The sequence below is a fragment of the Urocitellus parryii genome, chromosome 12 (genome assembly GCF_045843805.1).
Source record: "Urocitellus parryii isolate mUroPar1 chromosome 12, mUroPar1.hap1, whole genome shotgun sequence".
NCBI lineage: Eukaryota > Metazoa > Chordata > Mammalia > Rodentia > Sciuridae > Urocitellus > Urocitellus parryii.
The window spans coordinates 9,875,313-9,897,560 of NC_135542.1; positions in this window are offsets into that span (position 1 = coordinate 9,875,313).

Consider the following 22,248-nt stretch of genomic DNA (forward strand, 5'->3'; position numbering starts at 1 on the left):
TGCTAAGAGGAAAAAGGCAGGACAGAGACACCACAGAGGAGTGAAGATGGAGTCCAGGTCCGTCTATGAGCAGTGAGCCAAATTCATTTTGGTAAGTGAGTCAGAATTGGGATTTTCTGTTTAACAGTGTACAGAATAATTGGGAAAGAAAGGTTTTCCAACTTTAAAAAAAAAAGATCTCTCCATAGTGAGACACCTTGAGAAAATCCTATCAAACTGTACATTTTACAGTGTGCACAATGAGCAACTTCTCTATGGGACTAGAAAAAATAATCTTAGTTATTTTAAAAAAATTAAGTCCTAAGAGCTACCAAAATTTTTAACATTTTTATAATAGAAAATACTATTAAATAAAAGTGGATGAATGGTTTTCCAGACAGTATTCAAAGCCTGAGATGGAAAGAGAAATTTCTCCTGTCTCTTCTCACAAGTAAGTTGCCCTTTGTTCTACTGATGTGGAAAAAGATCAAGAGACCATAACTCAAGATCACTAATCAATGTTTTCCAGGTTTTGAGAAACATTAGAACTAAAACGTCAAGGATATTTTTTTCTATTAATAAAAAGGACATTTTATCATTTTTCCCTTCTAGTGTGGGATCTGGGTATTGTTTTTGACATGTTTCTTCAGGTTTCCGTATTGGAACATTGCTTCAGCCTTTCTTGGTCTTTTATGTAATGAATATTTGAAGAGTACAGCCCTCACGTTTTTTTTTTCAGTTGACTTACAGTAAAATGAACTTTTCTTTTGGCTTGCAGTTCTTTGAGTTTCCATATACATTGAGACTCATGCAACTAGCAGCACAATCAGATTATAGAAAAAGTTTTGTTCATCCTCAAAATTCCTCCACATTACTCTGCTATAGCCACACTCCTGTCTCATACCTCATTCTGGTGTATAAGATCTCTTCTTCATCACTATAGCTTGGAACTTTTAGGAACATCCTATAAATTGAAACAGTATATAAACTTTTGAGACTGGCTTCTTTCTCTCAGCATAATGCCTTTGAGATTCATCTAAACTGTTTCCTTCATCAATAATTTGTTCCTTCTTATTGCTGAGTATTTGTTGTATGGATGTATCACAATTTGTTCATTCAACAGTTGTAAGACATTTGGGGTTGTTTCTAGTTTTGGGTGATTATGAAGAGAGGCATCTAAACATTCATGTACAGATTTTTGTGTGGACATAAGTTCTTAATTCTAGGATAAATAGATAAGAGTGAGATTTGCTGGATTCTATGGTGGGTATATGTTTGTCTTTTGAAAAACTGCCAAACTGTTCATCCTGATCTCTACCCAAAAGGCTACTAGAAGGAAATTATCTCTTTCTGGAGACAGCTGCATTTAGTTACCAATGCTTGAGCAAGGTGCACAGACCATGAGATGAAGGAGGCAATTAATAACCTATTTATGTTGATTTTGATGGAAGTTACATCAATGGTCCATAATACTAGATGCTGACAGATGTCAGGGAACATTGAAGGTCCATGAAAGTCTTGATTATCAGCCCATGTGGAGTAGATTTGGGGAAAAAAAGTGTACCATGATCAGATTGCAATTTGTCCAGTAAACCAAATATATGCCACATATAGTTTTAGAGGTCATAGACTTTAGTTGACAGATTAAACTTAAATGATTGTACCATAACCTGACAAAGTATAAAAAAAAAAGTACTGGTCATCACCAAAAGTAATGGTGATGATTAAACACCACCAGTTGCCTGGAAGGTGTCCAAAGTTTGAAGTCAACAGTCGGCCAGAAGAAAATTATAGCAACTTTGAGCAGGCACCATAGTCTGGCTTTCATTGGCAGCCTCTGCAGAAATGTGGAGTCCTTCCATTTGTTCTGGGAGACTTCTTGTCATATCTGGGTTTGATGATAGATCCAGGCAGCAAGAGAGTAGCAGCCAGGCAGCGTAGACTCAGTGGGCAGCTTGATTCTGGCTAGTCTCATCAGAGAGTGGGCCCTTCCTATGGGTTCCTACCTGATGGTCTTGGACAGTTTAATTGCTGTGATTTCTTTCTGTAGTCACAGGTATGAATGAAGGGATGTCTTTAATCTGACAGACTTTAGTTTTCATAGTTGTAGACCAAATGTCTAGACCATTGGCAACAGCTCAATACTTAGAAAACAGGTAGGGAAGTTCATCAAAGAATACTGGCCATAGCTCTGTGAAGGGCTTTGGATTCTCTCTGCTGAGTAGACGTATCACATATGGTTTTGGTTTGGCAGAACTAGCACTGAGGTGGAAAAGTTACTGTAGTCCAGTGTGATTTGAGAACCTCCTCTAATTAGTGAAATGACTCACTTAGCTGCCTGGGATGTCTGGTTTTCAGCAGAGAGATGCCTCATTTTAGTATTAAGTACAGTGCTTGTGGGGCCAGGCAGCTGTGTTCTTGAATATTCCATTTCCATTTCAATATTCTCATATTGTCACTCAGAGTCTGAGTGGAGCCATCCAAAATGGGAATCACCTTGTGGAGATTCACAAGGCCTTTATAAGTCACGTGTTCAATTTGGATAAGAGCCCCATAGCAAACTGGAAGTTGCTTTTCTAAAGTGATGGACCTAGTATCCATACCAGGGAGGCAATGAGTCCAAACACAATACCAGGCAGAAACTCCCTCCCTTCACCAGAGTTTCTCATCAACAAAATCCTCAGTTACGGAAATATTTGTCTCAAAGTGTTTGTGAGGGGTGTGGAGAGCCCAAAAGTACTGAGTAGCCAGAGCTATGCCACTTGCGGTGAAGCTTCTTGGATTGATTGTACCTCACTCCAAAGATACTAATTTATGGGGCGGCCAGTAATAAAGGACCAACTGGGATCTCAGATGGATCGATGTTGTCTTTAGCACCCCAAGAGCTTAACAACATCTTTGAGATCCCTTTTGGTGGTAGTAAGGGGCAAATAGACCCCAGTCTTTCCTTGACTGCTAGAGTGATTAAACAGTGTATATCTGCTCAATTAGTCAACATAGCATCAAGAAACTTTGCTTGGTATCAGGCCTAGAGATTCTGCTGCAGTTTACCAGCCAGCCTCAGTGGCATTCAGGGCTTCTGATTTGCCAATGTACAGCACACCATCTCCATGGTGAATGTTTTGGACTTTTTTTTTTTAAGAGAGAGAGAGAGAATTTTTAATATTTATTTATTTATTTATTTATTTATTTATTTATTTATTTATTTATTTATTTTTTAGTTTTCGGCACACACAACAGCTTTGTTTGTATGTGGTGCTGAGGATCGAACCCGGGCCGCATGCATGCCAGGAGAGCGCGCTACTGCTTGAGCCACATCCCCAGCCCAAATGTTTTGGACTTTTGAGGAAACAGGCATTTGCACTGAATCCTGACTCACCCATTGGCACTGATAGGACAAAAAAGTACAAGTGCATAATCTAGAGGTTCCTCTATAACATGCAGATACAGGAAAACAACATAGCAACATGAACTCAACCTAGGGCCCTCTCACAAGGTCACTTCAGCTTCCCTCCTCCACTGCAAACCCATGCTGACACTATACAATTTGGGTTTTCCATTCCCACAAGAAATCAGGTATGCTGTTTAGATGTCTTTCCAACAGTCCTAAAAATTTGAATCCTTGATTCTTCAAGTTTTCTTCCATGTCCAGATGGGAGCATGTGGAATTCTAGTCTTCCTTCAGAAAGTCAAACCTCTGCCCCAAACCTCAATCTTCTTTTTAAAGCAGAGGAACAGCACATGGAGGAGGAAAGATGGGTTCATGGTGCAGAGGGAGAGAATGGCTCCATGCTGGTCACAAGGCATGATGTTACATTTCGTTTAGAGCTGAGTGGTGACTGCTTGAGGCAGAATCAAATGAACTTCTCATGTTCCTGACCTATGAAAAGCCCTACTATGCTCGTGGCTAGCACTGTGTGTTTCAGTTGTATAACATCTTGAAAAGGTTGTCCACATGAAAACCTGAGAGTTCCTCTGCTTGAAAGATGATCAGAAAGGTGAGAATTCCATGAAAAATTGCTTTTAACCACTTGTATCCTGTGACCTTAGTAAATTTTAAACTTACTTGTCAGGTGTAAGAGGATTTATTTCGGAGGTTCTTCCTTAGGGTGGTTGTTTGTTGGTTTTGTTTTTCCATTCTACCTGGTTTCTTATGGGGATGGAAAAGCCGAATCCAACTGACAGATCAGGGAGGGTCTACCATGACCTTGTGGGAGCACCCTTTCAGTTGACTCAGTGTCCTTTACCTGATTGATTTTCCTGTGTCTGATAGTGATATAGTTAATCGTGTCCTCTGTGAAGAGGGACAGTTGTACTTTTTCTTTCCAATGGGGATGCTTTACTTCTTTTCTCTTTTTTATCCCAGATTTAGACTTCTGATATTGAGCTGAATGGGAGCGTGAGTGCATATTCTTGTGTTGAGCTGGTCTGTGGAGAGAAGCAGTCTTTCACCATTGAGTGGGATGTTAGTTGTAGGTTTGTTGTGGCTGCTCTTTATAAAACCTCTGAATCTGCCACTTAATCATCATTATGTCCATAGTGTGAACGTTAAATGCAAGTCTAAGGAAGTAAAGAGAAGACTTTCCTCCGTTCATTGCACTTCAGCAAGTGCTTCTCATTTTGTCATATCCCCTTTGGCTCACTAAGTGACCCACTCCTGCTTAGGTACTCTTAGGTAATATTTTCATTTCACTTATGTCTTATAAGTGTGGCTCCAAAAGTTATGTTCTTGTTTGTTTAGGCCCTTGTTCCACTGTGGTAACATGTCCAAGGAGATGGCATACCTTCCATTAACCTATCTATGTATCCATGTATCTGTCGTTATATCCAACCATCTCTCTTCTCTATCCCAGACATCTCCACATCCATGTATATCCATCATCTGTTTCAACAAATGACAATATGTCAGCAAATTTTTTTTACTTCTATTTATATTTGCTACTCCTCTAAGTTTCCATATTATTTAGAAATAAGTGCAAGACAGCAAACGAATGGTAAATGAATGGAACTGGAGACTAACATACTAAGTGAAATAAGCCAATCCCCAAAACCAAAGGCAGAATGTTCTCTCTGATATTCAGATGTGGACTCATAAGACCCTCAAAAACAATAAAATAGAGGAAGGCACTTTTGAAAAAGACCTCTTAAAAACCTTTCAAAATCAGAGTTTTTAGGAGAATTGGGAGGAGAAGGCAGTGGGTAAGTGTAGTCTGTCGGGCAATTGGTGGAGTGGTTAATTCCAAAATTTCTGAAGCTGCATCAGGCTCAATAAGTGCTCCTCCAGGCTGTAGTTAGAGATCACATTGCCTTTAACTAATTGTGGGTATAGGCCCTTCTTTGAGGTTGGGATGTCAGTGTGAATACTGGGGCCAGAGACAGTTCAGTTCTAGCTACCAAAACAGGCACAGAGTCTCACATTCTGAAAGCAAGTTCCTAGCTACATTCTGCTGTTCTCTTACCAGGGCTGTGGCTCTGCATTTATCCAGTTTTCCAATGTGGATGACACAGAGGCTTCAGTACACTGTCTAGAAATAATTCTTATTTGTAAAATTGAGTAGGTAATGCAAAATCATCGTACATTTGTTAGTAGTAAGGGAAGAACTAAGAACAACAACACTAAATAACTACCAAGGAAACAGCTAATATAGGAAACCATATATCTTAAATTCTCTTTAGTATTCCCAGAAATTATTGAGGCTATATAATACCCTCAAATATTGTGGGCTACTCTGAAAAAGAAGTACTAAAATAATAAGAAATGATTCTTCAAAATTAAAACAGAATAGAAAAAAACCTTAAATGAGTTATAAATAGTCTAGATGTGGCCAAATTCAAAATGTGCTACAAATTAAAGTCCCAGCACTTAGTTCAGAAAGACAAATTGTTGAAAATTATGGAGCAGAAGTTAGGAGACATTTGTTTTTTCTTTCAGTAAATATTTTGAATGCTTATTAGTGGCTCCTGCCCTCAGAAAGTATAATTTAGTAAAGAGTAAGAAACAAAACATTACAAATGAGTATATCAATGGGATTATGATAATTTTCTATAAGGTACAAGTACAAAGAGTTATAATGTTAATAATAATTGAAATGTACATGATTTTAAACTGTGCCTAGAACTATTCTCAGTGAAAGCTTCAATATATTAGCTTATTTAATCTTTAGCATGATCCTATGAGGTAGATTCTCTTCATGAGGATGTCAAGAACTGTGAAGGGTCTGGATTTTGCTTTACTTACAAGCTACCAAGTTGTAGGAAACCTGGCAAAAGATGTGAGATTTCTGCGTCAGAGACAAAGGACTTTATTACTCAAGGCACAGCATGTGTCATAGACTTCAGATTCACAAATACACATGCCATGGTCTTGTGCCATAGCTAAGGAACACTGAGCTCAGGAAACCAAATCTTCTATATTGGCTCCAGCACACCTTCTGTCTTCCTGAGGGGAGATACCATCATTATCATATGGATGATAAGCAAAGCCACTCCTTATGCTAGAAGCAAAATAAAGAAAGTGTTCTATACAAATATTCTTAAAAACATAACGTGGAGCAAAGATGTACAGAAATGAGAGTGACCCTTACGGAATTATCTCCCAACAGAAAACGGGAAGCACAGAGAGGTTGAATGATGGTCTTAGGCCCCAAGTGAAGAAGTACCAGAGCCAAGATCCAAAGCAGTCTACGTAGACCATACTCTTCACCGGGGGTTGTCAACCCAGGCCTGTTTTTTTATGACTAATGAATCAAGAATGTTTTTCTGATTCATAAAGGATTGTAAAAAAACCAAATGATATATGATAGGGATTGAATGAGGCCAACAGACATTAAAATATTTATATAAAATCCTTGCCAACCTGTGCACTTAAGTGGAGCTCCTGGCTACCTCTCAAATGGTTAGAGCAGTGTGTGTGTGTATGTGTGTGTGTGTGTGTGTGTGTGTGTGTGCAGGGTCTATGTTCTGTGTTTGAGGGAGTGCAGATAAAGAAGGCATGAAGTGAAAATTGAATCAGGCCTTGAAAGGTGAAGAGGAGCTGAGTAAAGAGAGAAGAGCAAGCAGATTGCATAAGGAAAAAAGTTTCTCTGAATGAAGAAAAAACAATTTTAGACCAAAGCTCAGAAATTACAGCCACCACCCACACTTATTCATACTTCACACCCAAAGTGCTTGTTGTCCCTGAGTGTTCTGCACTGAGCCAGTACATGGTTCAGGAGGAATAGATATGGGACAAAGTCTTCTGGGGCAAGTGGCAGAAATGTGGCCACTTCAACCACTGCACTCAGACCAGAAGCCTTGGAGTCCTTCTTGATTCCTGTCTTTTTCCTTGCTCTGCAATATATAGGACTAATCCTAAAATAGCTGCTGAAACCAACTGCTAAGTCTTTCCCTGCACACTACTGCAGTCCAGCCACAGTTAGGAGAGCCCCCTGAATGGATCTGTTTTCACACCACCTGCTCACTTTGTCTTCCATGCTGCCATCAATGTGATATGTTTACAACTCAAGTCACATGATGCCATTCTCCTGTCCCAGTCCTATGAAGGTTTCTCAAAACATGTAAAAGAAAGTGCAGTTCCTCGTGTTCCTGCCCACTTCTTCAGCTTCATTCGTTAGCTTTTCTACTGTTATTCACTTAAGTTTCTCAAGTTCACCTCCTTGGAGATGCATTCTTTGATGGACCTCATCCCTACGATTCTGTAGACTGAACACTGCTTTATTTTCTCCAAGATAACCCTTTTTAAAACATTTCTTTGTTTGGTTTATTTATATAACATCTCTCTTCAGCCTTCCCTAGAAGGAAGGATTCCTGAGGGCAAGGATTTGGTCTTGTTTAGAATTCATTCTGTGTCCGGGGAAGTGTTTGCTACATTACATTATGAATGGGGGTGTCAATGCATATTTGTTGAAAGAATTAGCACATTAATTTATAAGCCTCATGCGAAAGCATACCATGTATCTCCTATGATTAAAGAAAACCTCAGCAATGAGATAGATAAGCTGATCCTATCAGTGACAGAAGTTGGCAAGAACCACCCACCTGGCTTTTCAAACCTTCCATAAAGGAAGTAGCTAGGGAGGAAGAGATGTGTAGATATTTGGCCAGAGACCTGGTGTATCACTGATCAAATCACACCTTGTGTTTGTGGCTGACACTTGTAATTGGCATGAAATGTGGACTGCTTTGGGTCCCAGCCACCGTATAAATCCCTTTGAATGACCTAACATATGGTGGAAGAGACTTCAAGGATACCTGGGAACCTGCTAATTATAACCATTTCATTTATATAGTCCAAATTTTTATAGTCTAATTTTTTTCCTAGACCTTTAAAGGACTCCAAAAATAACCAGCAGAGGGCATTAGAAATTTCTGAGATAGCATCAGTTAAGCTCACATTTTAATTTAAGAATTTTATATACTTGTTGAGAGATGGCTTTAAAAAAAAAAAAATCTAAAGTGGATTCCACACACAATGTCTCCCCCAAGTGGTTCTTGTTGTGTTTGCAGTTCAAAGCACAGACTTCCTATAAGGACTTTGAAGTTATGACTCGAGTATTATTTGGAGTAGAAAATGTGTACTTGTCAGTATGAGAGTAAAATTCTATTTATTCAAGTTCACTATAGATGATTCTTTTTTCTCCAACTGAAGCCAACCAATCCACTGTGTAATCAACTTTAACAGTTCCTCTTTGTAGTCATTACGATTTGAGGTGGAGAAGAAAAACATTTGTTTATTCAGATGAAGTGCAAATCACAAAATGTGTTCGAGACAAATTGAAGTGGGAATTGGGCATTAGTTTTGGGAAGGGGAAGGAGCAAGTGTGTGGGCATGAAAAGAGGTGGTGAGGTGGATGTGACCCATGGGTCACAGCTTGCTGATCAGAGTAGCACATGATCATGACAGGGTTGTTAGAAAGGCAGGCAGGACTGCCAGCCATTCGTACTAAACCAACACTCCATTGTGGATGAGCCACTATCTATTGATATAATTGGGCACATTTCTTAGTAATTTCAACAATGATGATCTCCGTTGCTATAAGACTTGGCCATTGTGTGCTTGCTTTTAAGATACAGTTAATTTTCCCAATAAACAACCTTTTGTTGGTATTCAGATTTTACTCAGTCGGCCATGTACCCTTCTATGAAGATGAAAATATTAAGTTATAGAATGATAACTCCAGGAGAGGTATAATTCTATCTTGAAGATAATTGACATATGAATTCAGATTTTGTTCACAGCATTCAAGGAGTACTTGTTTATGTTCACATGAAGTACAGCCACACAGAGATCTTTATCAAACTAAAGGATCTTATGTGAAATCATAGCTATAATTTAATTTCTTTAACAATTCTAGGTTGACTTTTTGGTTTAATCATGTGGGATTGTCTATAGTTATAGGACCAAGTTCAAGCTTAGATGACTTGTGTTTAAATTGATTTAGCTTTTAATATGCCTGAAGAAAAAAGAAGCTGTCATGCCATTTTTGTGAGGTATTTTTTTGTTTGTTTATTTGTTTGATAATCAACTAAAGATGAGAAAGGAGTCAGAGCAGCCACATGGTCTAGATCAGGTGCTGTAAGATAGAATTTGGTCCTGCTCTGCATATTCCCTAAAGGACTGACAAAGAAACAGAACTTGGGTATTGTAGCATGCGGGAAGGTTTCAGACACAGTGATCATCAGGCAGGGTGCCTCTTCGGGGTTGAGATATAAATACAGAGCAGGTGTAGATGAGGTGATCTTTAACCTCCACTTGTAGGAGTGATAATGAGCTGCTGACACCAGTCAGACTCACATCTTCCAGTGATTGGGGATTGAGTAGATAATCCCACAACTGATTCCTAGTAGATGTGGCCCTGAGATAGAACAGGAAAAGTGAGGAGAAGCTATTGTGTATCAAATTTCAGTCCAAGTAGACTGCATTACAGAGTGTCTACTCTGCACTAAGCATGGTTTTTGCACTAAGCATGGTGCTAGGCTACGGGGTGGAGGGAGGGCCATGCGATTGTAATTGAGACATAATAATTCTCACTTATTGAACTAGCAGTCAAGACAGGGTATATGTAAATAAACACAAAATACAGTTTTTAGGCCTAAGAATGAGAATGGATTTCAGATGTTGCTAACTCCGGGAGACTAATATCTATATTGGTTTTGTGGGTTATATCTTTATGTGAGTATCCATTTTTTAATTCTTCTTTGGGATCCTGACTGATATGGGTGACAGAGAACTTGGCTTGAGGAAGAGAAAGAAGTCCAAGATGAATAGAGAACAGTGACAAGTGGAGCAGTGCTAGGAGGTGCAGTTGGAGAGAGTGGGCCAGGCCGCTCGGGCATTGAATGTTGAGCTAAGGAGTTTGGATTCCCTTTGAAATCAGAAGACATTGTGTTGCTTTAAACCGGAGAAACATGATATTACATATGTTTTAAGAAGATAATCTGGCTTTTTTGTGGAATAAAAAAGATCTTGGGATCAGGTATGGGGGAGCGGAAGCAAACACTCGTTAGTAAGTGTGGTAGTGATCAACGATGACAGTTCTGTGGGTGGGGGTGACTTTAGAGAAACTAATAAGGTGTGATTGGATTGGGGATAAAATTTGAAGTTTGTGCAAACTGTGAGCTACAATTATTCTAATAGGTGTTGCGTTGTATGGGAGAGTGAGGCTCAACAGACAAATACTTTTCTGATATCTATTCTACAGAAACAAGATCTCACTGACATAGCTAGGAAGACCACGGGTCCCTATGCTGGCAACAATGGACTGACATTGCTAGCAGATCATGCTGAATCACCAGGCCCTGCCAAGCCCTTGACATATGTAAGTTCTTTAAAAGCAGGTACAATTGCGTAGGATATCTAAAGAGCCCCATTCCAAAGACTGCATGTCTTTCCTGTCACTGGGGTGTAATTGCAAAGGATATTTTCTTCCTTGTGTAGACATAGGTTAACATGTTCACTCTCTGGCTTATAGAATATTCTAATTGGTATACTACCATGATTATCTAGTGAACAAAAGATTCATGGACGTGTAGCAGAGGTCCGAAGACATCTGCACTGAAGCTATACTAAACAGCGTTTGTTTGGTATTTCACTAAAGCTGTCCAAGTCATGTTGACATCTAAATGGGAAAAACCTCAATCATTCCACTCACTCTCCTGTACAACTTAAAGTCTTAGACTATGTAATGAACACGCAGACACCAGACTAGCCTTCAGTCATTTTTTCCCCCACTGGTTCTCCTCTAGTGAACTATACACACAAATTAAGAATGGGTTATACCCTGAGATTTGTAGGTCTCCTGACCCTCCCAGGTTTCATTTATATTTAGTTACTCATGTCCCTTCAATAAATATTTTCTCTCCCTCACCTGCCAGGTGTATTTTCTTCTCATGCGAATGAGGCCTCTTCTCTTCCCTGTGCCTGCCCTGCTTTCAGTTCCCTCATCCTTTTCCTGCAGATCTGGGTTAAGATAGGCAGAAATCAGCAGATCATCAGGCTTGGCTTATGAGTCACAGTTGTTTGAAATTCCTGGTCTGATCATTCCCTGCCATCTGAGTCTGGCTTCTGATAATGCTCTGTCTCTACAAGCTGTGATTTTTGCCTTATACTTTTTTCTTGAAATCTGGACATGATGTGCCCATTAAAAGAATTCAGGTACATAGGCCTTGAGTAATATGTAGGTGAGATGTAGGAAGGGAGCGTTCTGTGGTCCTAGGATTGTTCCTTTGTGTTTTGGTGAGCATGTGCCTCTGGACTGTGATCATCCTCAGTGAAATTTACTTCCTCCAATGCCCTGTCCCTTTAAGTGGCACACTGTAATTAGAGAGGACCGGAGTTGTGAAAATCCTTTCCTCCTCAGGGAAGGTTGGAGGAGCTAGAGTTCATGATCTCCCTTCTCCTACACGCCAGGATCGAGGAGGCTAAAGTTGCAGTCTTCCTCTTCTCCAGGTCCGTTGGGCCCTGAGGATGATTTTATTTCTCTTTCACTGCATTTAAGTTAGAATTAATCTGATGTGTTTTTATTTGTAAAATGATGCTCCCATTAGTCATTCAGCAGTCTAGAGCGGGTGGCCTAGTGATTCCATTCATTCAAGTTAAAACTGATGGGACACTGATCTGTGTGTCAGGGAGTCTGCTGCCTAGCTAGCCAAGAGAATGGGGCCTTGGGGTGACTGGGTTGAGTGGCTGGCCAGAGGCCTTCCTTGTCTTTTTCTGGTTCCCTGTTGCATATCAAACAGGTTGGTGCTATCAGCTGACCAAAAAGGACAATTACTGGGAAGTCCCAGGGTATAATTTTGAGAAAGTCAAAAAATGAGATCCTTTCAATTCTTCTATTTCATCCTCATTAACTTTGCCAGTTTTATTTTTAAAACCTCCAGCTAATATATATATATTAACAAAGGAGAGAGAGAAAAATTTTTAATATTTTTCAGTTTTCGGTGGACACAACATCTTTATTTTGTTTTTATGTAGTGCTAAGGATCGAACCTGCACATACCAGGCAAATGTCTACTGCTTGAGCCACATCCCCAGCCCCATACTATATATTTTTCCTGTTCATTTTGCTCAGCACTAGAGAGTAATTTTCACAAGGATAGAATTTCATTTGGTTCGATTGCTTTGAACTGTACTTAGAACACTGCCAAGAACACAATGGGCCCTCAATAAGTATTTTTGAATGACTGAATGTCTTTGATATATGAAGCCTTGTGTAAAGTGGCTTCTTTACCCCATCTGGATAAATTCTGTGAATTTTTTACCTTATCAACCAGAATTCTGGAGGCAAATTGGGAGAATTTGCTCAAAGGCAAAAAAAAGGAGAAAATATTATGTCATTATTAATTTTCTTACATGCAAAAATGAAATGGTAATATTTGAATTAATATTAATAATAATAAATTAATATTAATAAAAAGTTTGGTTTCAGATCCCAAACTTCACTTTTAAGGAGTGGCTAATGAAACACTGTTTTGTTTTGTTTTGTTTTTAGAGGGAAATAATTTTTATATGTATATTACCATAAAATTACAGAAGATAAAATTTCAAGAAGAGACACTCTTTACAAATACAAAAGATAAATCTAGAAAAGATTTGTTAGTCATTATCACCAAGAACTACAAAATATTACTGGACACTATACAGAATTATCTTTCATGTTAAGCAATTGACTAATTTTTAAAACAATAGCAGAAAAAGAGAAAATTGGGGGAAGAATTTAAATGGCACATTTCAAAAAGTCTATTTAAATTGCTAGTTAATGAGAAAATGTACTTTATAGCATTAGTTATCCCAGAGCTATAATCTGATGCTGATAGCTACTCATGAGAATGACCAAAGTTAAAAGCAAAACATGGAACCTGTGACTGCCTCCTAAACACACACTCTACATTTGGAGTGTCAAAGTTCTTGGCACTGCCTCCTTGGCAAGTGTATTTTGTCTTCTATGTGGGAATTTCACAAATATTTTCCTTTGGTTTGTGGAGGTCATGCAGAAGTGATTTCATTTGAAATAGCCCAAACAAGAAATACCAGTTGTCTTTTTCGCACATGGATGTGTGTAGTGAACATCCCTTTCTGTGTGCTTGCATGAGTTGCTCCTTTGAATTTGTTGAAGAATGGTTGGCTGGGGAGCAAGGTAACGAGAGATGGATATCAATGCTTGTCCAGTATTCTGAAGTGAAGAATGTATTGAGGATGTGAAGGCTTTTCTAGCCAGTTCCTATGGCTCAGTCAGGGATCAGTCAGAGGATTCTGTCTGGTAGACTCTTTGGAACATATGTCAAAGTGGCCTGGTCTTACCCTGTCCAGGACTGAATGCTGAGCTTGAGTGGGAGCTTCTTATCAGTTCAAGTACTTCCATGAGTTTGTCCTCTGTTCTCTTTATTTTTTTTTTTTCAGTTTTCAGTGGACATATCTTTATTTTATTTTATTTTATATTATATGGTGCTGAGGATCGAACCCACTGACTCGCGCATGCCAGTCGAACACGTTACCACTTGAGCCACATCCCCAGCCCCCTCTGTTCTCTTTTTTCCGAGCAGTTTCTAACAGGAAAGGAGAACAAACATTGAAAGTACAGTGATTGATTATGTATACCAATGTTATTTGAATCAACTTTGTATAATTCAAAATTAACTTTTTGCTAGTAAAATTTCATATGTTGAGGAAATAATGAAAATATTGGGGTTGGGGGATGAGGATGGGCAAATCAAATATTTTTGAGCACCAAGACCTGTTTTTTTTTTTTTTAACTTAAATCATAAACTGCCTGAGGACCACAGCAAGTAGATATTTCCAGAGACAGTGGGAAGGTAGTAGCACATGAGGAAGGGAAGAGCTCTCAGGATGGGAAGAGGGGGCCGCTTCAGGACTCACCGGGCAAGGCACGAGGCTGCTGGCCATGGTACATGCCTGGGCCCACTGAGTGGGGAAGATCCATGCTCTGTGTCCCTCCACCCTCCTCTGTAGCTTGTGTTGGCAGCAGATCAGGGAATTGGGGTCAGAAGTGCTCCCAGTAATATAGGCACCAGCCCCCAGAGTGTGTTCCTAGCCCTTTCCCCACCTGGCCTGACTTGGTGCTTGTGTTGATGCATGGCTGAAACCCTACAGTCATCAGAGTGTGTCTGCGGTCCAGATCCACCCTGCATGGCCAACATGCTCAGACCTTCGGCTGGGTCCTAGGCCTGCTACAACCAAACTCTGTCAACTGGGTGGCCAACAACAGAGGAAGGGCCTTCCCTCAAGCTCCAGGGGCTCAACACACAAGGTGTTGGGCGGTCTCACTGCCAAAACACCTCACAGGTTCCTAGGGGACTGTCCCCCCAACTCTCCCAGCCCTTGCCCACTCTCCTATTGCTGCCCACGATCTGTGGTTCCCATATGGGCATCCCGCCCTGGCTCCAACCTCACATAGCTGGTATCCCCAAGTCTCCCTGGTATCTGGGTCCAGACTCTCCTCTTCCTACAAGAATATCAGATATTGGATTTGGTCCCAGTTGATGCTGTGTTCCATCATGTGAGCTCTTAGCTTCATCACTGTGCAAAGACTCTTTTCCCACACAAGTTCGCACGACTTTTGGCTGGCTTAAGAATTTTCAGGCGACACTTTTCTAATGAGTACACTTTCCTTCCTTCCGATCTCCCCCCAGTGAGCATTCCTCGCACCCTTGTCCTAGTTCCTTTATGGCAGTTTCCCTCCTTATGGCTGAGAGGACCTAGTGACCCCTGGATTCACACGTTCTCCTTAATCACCAACACACTGCAGAATTCTCCAAAGGGCCATATATGCTCCTGGAAGTTGGTGTTGGAAATAGTTCTCCATCCATTAATCACTCCCTCACTCACTAATGTCCTTGTGTCCTTGAGAAAGGCTCTCCCTTTCCTGGTTTTCCTGAATAGAAATCCTCTTGCCTCTTGGGTGAATAGGGTTATGGGTTGTGCAGAGGGTGTTGGTCCACTGAGCATCTTAGAGACTGTCCTTTATGGAGCCTAATGATCCTCACTGGGGAATGAGGCCAGGGTCCTAACTGTGGTTAGTGTGAGGACACCCTGGGTTCAGAGAGGGAAAGAAGGACGAGGGAAACTCAGATGTCCCTTCATGGCCCCTGGAGTTAGAGGACTTACCCCTTTGCACCTGGGATCAGGAGACCTCATTTCCTCAAGGACACGCACACTCAGACGTTAATCTTGAGTGTGGGTTCCTTTCTGGGGTCCAGGGCTGTTGTTAGCCACCAGGAATGACAGTGCTCTCCATGCTGAGTGGAGCCATTTTTGCCAGGAAAGAGCCCGTGGTCACGCCTTGTGCAAAGCATCCCACGCCAGGGGCTCCCATCCCTACATTCCTGTCCTGAAAGGAAACCACTCAGAGGCAAGGTGGGTCCAACCACCTCCCATGTGTTCACTCATCACTGTGTTCCAGCATCACCCCAGTTAACAGTCCTGATGGGATTGGATGTGGCTCAGAGTGTCACCCTCATGAGCTCTACCCTGCCACAGCTGCAGTTCTGCAGTGGGAGAAACTCAAAACCTCAAAACACATGCACATGAAAGAAAAGAGCAAGAGCCAGAGCCCAAACAGGCCAGGTGTGGCAAAGACAGCTGGAGTGCCTAGGTTGGGACTCAGAATCATGTCAGTGGGGTGGCATTGCTGCTGGCACCAGCATGATAACAGAGAGCCAGCCCTGCTCATTTTGGGGAGCAGTCTGTTGGGGAAGGCAGCAGAAATTGAGAGGCAGGATTGAGTTTGGCCCTAGGAGGAGGTTGGGTAAGAGGCCAGTGTGGGTTGGAGGGCCTGGGCAGATAGAGAGAGGCCAGGGCACACCCCAAAGCCTGGAGACTGCACTGGATGTCCAGGGTTGTGAAACACCCTCCCCTCTTACTCACAACTGAGAGCAAGGGGCATTGATGAGTTCAGTTTGTGTGCAGCTGCATCCAAGGTGGCTCAGCTAGGCACCTCTGTTTCCTTGACTCAGGAGGCTGGGAGTCCAGGCTCCACCGAGGCTCGGCTGGGAGGATCGGACTCTGAGTTTATGCCTGTGTTCCTGGTAGGATCCATGTTGGCTGAGCCTCAGTGTTTTTGTAATGAGAGGATGGGTGACCGTCATGTCTTTATCACAGGACACACTTGCTAAATGGATTTGTTTGCTCTGAGGAGGAAAGAGAGAGGGGGGAGTGGTGCTGGAGACAGGGATGCAGACAGGGGTCATGGACTTGGCATAACTCAGTCTTGGAGGTGATATCCCATCACCTGTACCCACTTCAATTCCCATGAATCCAGAGGCTGAGCCCCCTTGAGGTGAGGGGTGAACCGGTTCTGGGCAGCAGGATGGTGTGGTACCTCGGAGTCTCTGTGAGACCCCAACACTAGACACACTTGGCCCTTTTGAAATCTTAGGAGAAGCCTTGGGAAGTTGTATGGCAGAGGGGAGCAGCCTCTGCATCTCAGTCCCCTCCAACTTGCCATGGTGTAGAGAGGGAACTGCAGCCACGATGGGACGGACATTGGCCATGTCCCTGTGTGGGACACAGGCCTGATTGAGTTAGGGTGCATTCTTTGTCTCTCCCCTTCTTGTGATTGTCCCATCTGTACATTTGTGCTTTAGCCACCTGTGAGTCCCATCTCTGGTTTCAGAGAGAATAGAGGGTGTTAGGGGCCAATAGACACAATAAACCCTAGAGATTAGATGCTACCCTACTTTCCAGAAAAGACTGGGCACACCATGAGTTGCACAATGATGGGACCGGGGTCCAAAAGCTGCTGAGAGGGAAGGACTGGTTGTGAATGCATTTTTGAAGGCTCCAAGCTGGAACTCTAGTGGCACAAAGCAGGGCAGATGCTGGTGGGGATGTTTGGGTAGTTGTTGGTGAACACCTGCGCACCTGAGATGGGTAGGCATGGAGGAGAAATCAGCAGCCCATAGGGCTTTTGAAAGTGGTCTTATGTGAAAAGAGGCTCAGGTATGGGCACAGGAAATGACATCATTGCCTTGACAATGGATCAAACAGAACATGGAACCCTGGTATCCAGGCACCCACTTCACTGACCAAGCCATCCGAGCTCACTTGGTTGGAGCCACTGGAGGGAGAAGGATGTTCTCCTGTGGTTGCAGACAATGCCGAGCCTCAGGCTCCCAGGAATCTCAGGGGGGCCAACTAGCCCTTTTGTGGATACACTGGGTGAGGCTTCATCTTAGACGCCAGAGCCTCTGGCGATTGTCGCAGAGGAGCTCAAGAGTAACAGTGAGTAGCACAGGGCAGGTGAGCCCAGCAGGCCCTCTAGTCTGATCCCTGATGAATGGCCCAGGACTCCTATTCTGACGTGTGTGTGTGTGTGTGTGTGTGTGTGTGTGTGTTTGTACTGATGGGAACTGTCCCATTGTGCTTTGACTCTAGTGTATTGGCACAAGTCATTTTTCTGTTTGTCACCATTTCCATTTTGAACCCACCATTCTTGGTCCCAACCCAGGGTGAAAATGATCAGAACACGGAGGAGCCCTTCAGGGTTCAGAGCCTTGAACCTTACAGGCAGGACCAGCTTAGGAATGAGCTCCTGCCTGTCATTTGTGGGAGGAACCTACAGTTCAGCAGCAACATGGGGTTAATCTCCTGGGATTTCATCCCCACCCAGCAGGTGCTGGATCTCTTGTTCCCAAGGTAAGCACCAGACCACCAAGCCCAAGTGTGTAGCCCCCTCATGCCTCTGTCTTGGGGCTGCCATGTGCCTCTCAGGGACCCAAAGGTTTGTGATACCTAATGAGATAGAGGACCACACTCATAGTGGAATGTCAGCCCCGAATGGTACGAGTCCTGGAGGTGCCTGCCACAGCCTTGCAAGGGCAGTGAACTTCCCCTCTCAGGCAGAGAAACCATCCTGACTCCAGCTGATCCACAGAGGTCCGTGGAGCAGTCCCCACACACTGGGCACCACAGCTCAATGGTGTGCACTGAGCTCATTCCCAGGTGGACTCAGTGAGGCCAGGTGGTCTTTCTGGTGTGATGTTGGCTTTGTGAAGAACGTAGATCTGTGCCAGAGGCGTCTCAAAACTCGGGCCTTGGGAAAAGCACTTTTGGGTTAATAAAGACATGTTAGTTTCCATAGTGGGACAGAGCGTCCTAGCTGGGACATAGCTGGACAGGGGCTTTGGACATGGCAGCTCCCACACCCAGAGATATGTGGGAATCAGCAGTTTGGGCTCATTCACTGGTGAACATGGAGAAAGCACCCACTGTGTGAAGACACGTTTCCAGTCACGTTTCATAATTCAGTGAAAAATGGGGTGCAAATGATTGCCATTGTGTCCCTTTTCATGGGGTCAGCCTAAACCGCAGGTGCCATGAGTACATATCCTCCATGTGACTGCATCCCTGACTCCATGAGGCATAACTGCACGTTGTCCTCTTCGGTGACTATGGTGGACCCTTGGACCAACTTCAACATGGAATGGGCTTGGGGTCAAGAGGGTGGGCTCCTGTTTCCAGAATAGGGACCTGCAAGGTGATTTGACTTGGGAAGGCTGAGGAAAGACTGCTCTCCCCAATTCAGTTTTCTGCCTGCAGTGTAAGGTGTGGGGCTTCAACAGTAGGAGGGGTAAGGCGGGGAGTTGTAGGTGGAGTCAGGGTCCTCTGGGGAAGGCCCTGGGATAATGGATCCCCCCACACCACACCTCCCTGTCCTCCCCCAGGGCCACAGAGATGTGGTCTGCACTCATGGGAAAAGAGAGGTCCACCGCTACTCAGGGGAACTCAGTGAGAGCTCACAGAGAATGAGGTAGCATTGCAGCCCACGCCAGGGGAGGAGGTGTCTCTTGAGCCCCGAGAAGAGTGGGCAGGAGGACAGACACTCCCAGAAGGTGCATTCCAGGTTGGAGAGCATGTAGCCAAGAGGAAGAAGAGTGTCAGGCCTGCCCAGAGGAGGGGAGAGCTGGTCAAACCATGGATCTAGCGCTCCTTCGTTGAAGGTTCTTTGCCTGTAGCGACCTGTCCTGACCCTGCCTGTACAGCCACTGTGTCTTGCCTGAGGTGGACTGGTGTGTTCAGAACCAGGGACGGTTCAGGAGGGTAGGGTCAGAGGTTTGCTCTGGAGGCCGTGGCGAAGGCAAGGCCAGGGTTTTGCTGACTCCACACCTGCCTCCCCACAGTGCCTCATCTTCCTTCCTGGGGACCTGGGTGAACTTCTACTCCGAGGCTTCCCATCAGCCTCCAGGCTCTCTGAGTCTGCAGCAGCTGCTGCCGTACATGTGGCTCCTCCTGAGTGGCTTTAACCTGGAGCACCAAGCACACCACCTGCTGGCCCAGGTTGAAGATGGCAGATCAAGCCAGGCAGAGCCTGAGAGCCAGGCGGACCGGGGTGAGTACCTAAGTACCTCAACACACCTCCAAACCATACCCCTCCAATTAGTGTAGCCCTGTATGAGTAGATGAGTCCACTGTCAAGGTGGAGGCACCCACCATCAAGTGCTTTTCCCCAAACCCACCTGTGATCATTGCTGCAGTGGGGAGAAAACCTTCAACACATGAGTCTTTGGGGACCAATCCAGATACAAAGTCTAGCTGTTTCTCTTTGATGGGTCCAACGTGAACTAAGAGGTACTGGGGTACAAGGGGCTATTTCCTTGAAAGGTGTTCCTGTAGTGGACCTCCTGTGCATAGAGGGTCCTCAGGGATTAATCAGTGGGGAGTCTTTGGTGGAACAGAAGCTGGATTCGGGGGCTCTCAGGTCTGTGTGTGAGACCTGAGCTGGCAGAGGCTCTCAGTTGTGGGGGATGTTGGGTAGTGTATTCCTTGAGTGTCACCTACCACGCCTCTGCCCCTGCCTTTCCAGAGCTGAGGGTCCCTGCTGATGCGAAAGTATATCACGGCCTGATTGGAGGAGTGCATTATGACTTTCTTCTTCGAGAAACAGATGCCAGCAAGTCGTTGAAGGTCAAACCAAAGGAGGTAAACAGCCACCTTCTTCAGTCTTTACTCCTGGTGCCACTCCACATCCTCCAAGGGGACAAGAACCTCAGGTTCTGGATGGATGTTGTAGAATGCCCACAGAGCCAACTGCCAGGCTGGGTGGGGTGCAGTTGCTGGGCTTTGCTGATGTTGTCATCCCCCACAGTTCTTGGAACCTTCTGTGGCAGTGGCATCCAGGACCCCAGCAGCTGTGAGCAGCAGCTCGGCAGTGGCTGCAGGATCATTGCCCCAGGCCACCCAAAGCAATGAGTGCTGCATGAGAAAAGTCACCAGTAGCAGCTCCTCACTGCTTCACTCGAGCGAGCAGGTGGAAGACAGCCGCGTTGTTCACGTCCTCCTAGAGGGACAGAGCCTGAGGGAGACAAAGCGCATCCCGGTAAGCCCGACAGCAGGGCTGCCTCCTGGGTGTCCACACAGTGGAAGGCAGGAGACACAGCCAACCCCAGGGCTATGGTGGGAAATAAAGAAGAGAGAGGTCCGTCTTAAGGGCTTGACCTGAGGAGGGAGAGCATCAGCATGCCCAGCTTCCGTGGTGAGTGGGCCTGTGTATTGTGGGTTTTGCAGGCCAGAAGTGCAGACGGAAGTGCTGTGGACAGATGAAGGCAGAGATATGTCCAGGGTGCAGGCTGCAGTGCCTAGAACTTGGTATTCTCAATGAGTGAAGTTGGAGCAGAGGAGGTGGCAGTGACTTGTCACATGTGTAGGAGGGGATGTGTTCCTGGTGGCAGGGAAGAGAACCTCCTTAGCATGACTAGGTGTAGGAATTTGGGGTCGGGATCACCTGGGGGGTCATGCCAAAGCTTCGGAATGTTAGGCTTTGCATGTATGTAAATGCGGAGCTAAAGGGGTTCTTGGCAGAATTTCTATGGATGTGCAGTAGACACGCTAACGCTGCAGGTGTCCAGCTGCAGAGGAGACATGTTCAGTGACTGCCAGTGCTGAGTCAAGTACATCATTACAACCAGACCCGCACCGAGCTTCCAGAGGCCAGGGCCTCTCAAAGCTATCATGAAGCACTCAAGTGCACACTCTTGTATCTGAGTCTGTTTTGTGTCGTGGCAGTCAGGACCCAAATTTTCAGTGCATCTGCCTCTTCCACCCACAAAGGCAGCCTGCATCCCAGATCACACTTGGTGCGCAGATCCCTGGCCCATTGCTCTCATCTCAGTGAGATGAGAGTGTGTCTGTGCATAGGCAGTTTGGTCCTTTGACATGAGTGGAATGTGGCTCCCCAGGGGGAGGGGAGATGGCAGGTACAGGCAGATATTTGTACCAGGATTGTTCTAGTAGCACATTGCAAGAACCCAGGTGGTATATGGAGGACACACTCAGGTAGCAGGATAACAAGATTGTGCCCTTGTATATGTAGCTGAGATTTCTCCTGAATGTTTGACCACAGTCTTCTGGGTAGCTCTTCTAAAAGCCATTCTCTGATGACATTTGTCCCACCCTGATCCAGGTGACCTTTCAGGAGACGGTGACAAGCCTCATCCGCAGGGCCTTGGACCAAAATTTGTTGCAGCATGAGGATGTGGACAACTTTGAGCTGCTGTATATGATGTCTGAGGATGAGAGTAAGTAGGACAATCAGACAGTGGGGAGACATGATCCACAGTGGGCTCAGGATAACTGACAGCCAAGAGAAAGTGGGCCTTGGCCCCAAAATACCAAAGTGTGATGGGCCTGGCGGAGACTCTCAGGGGTTGTGGGTGTTTTGTGGCATAATCCTTGAGTGCCACCTAACAATTCTCTCCACTTCGCTCTGCAGAAATCAAGGTCTCTGACCACTCACTCGTGTGTCTGTCCATGAATCT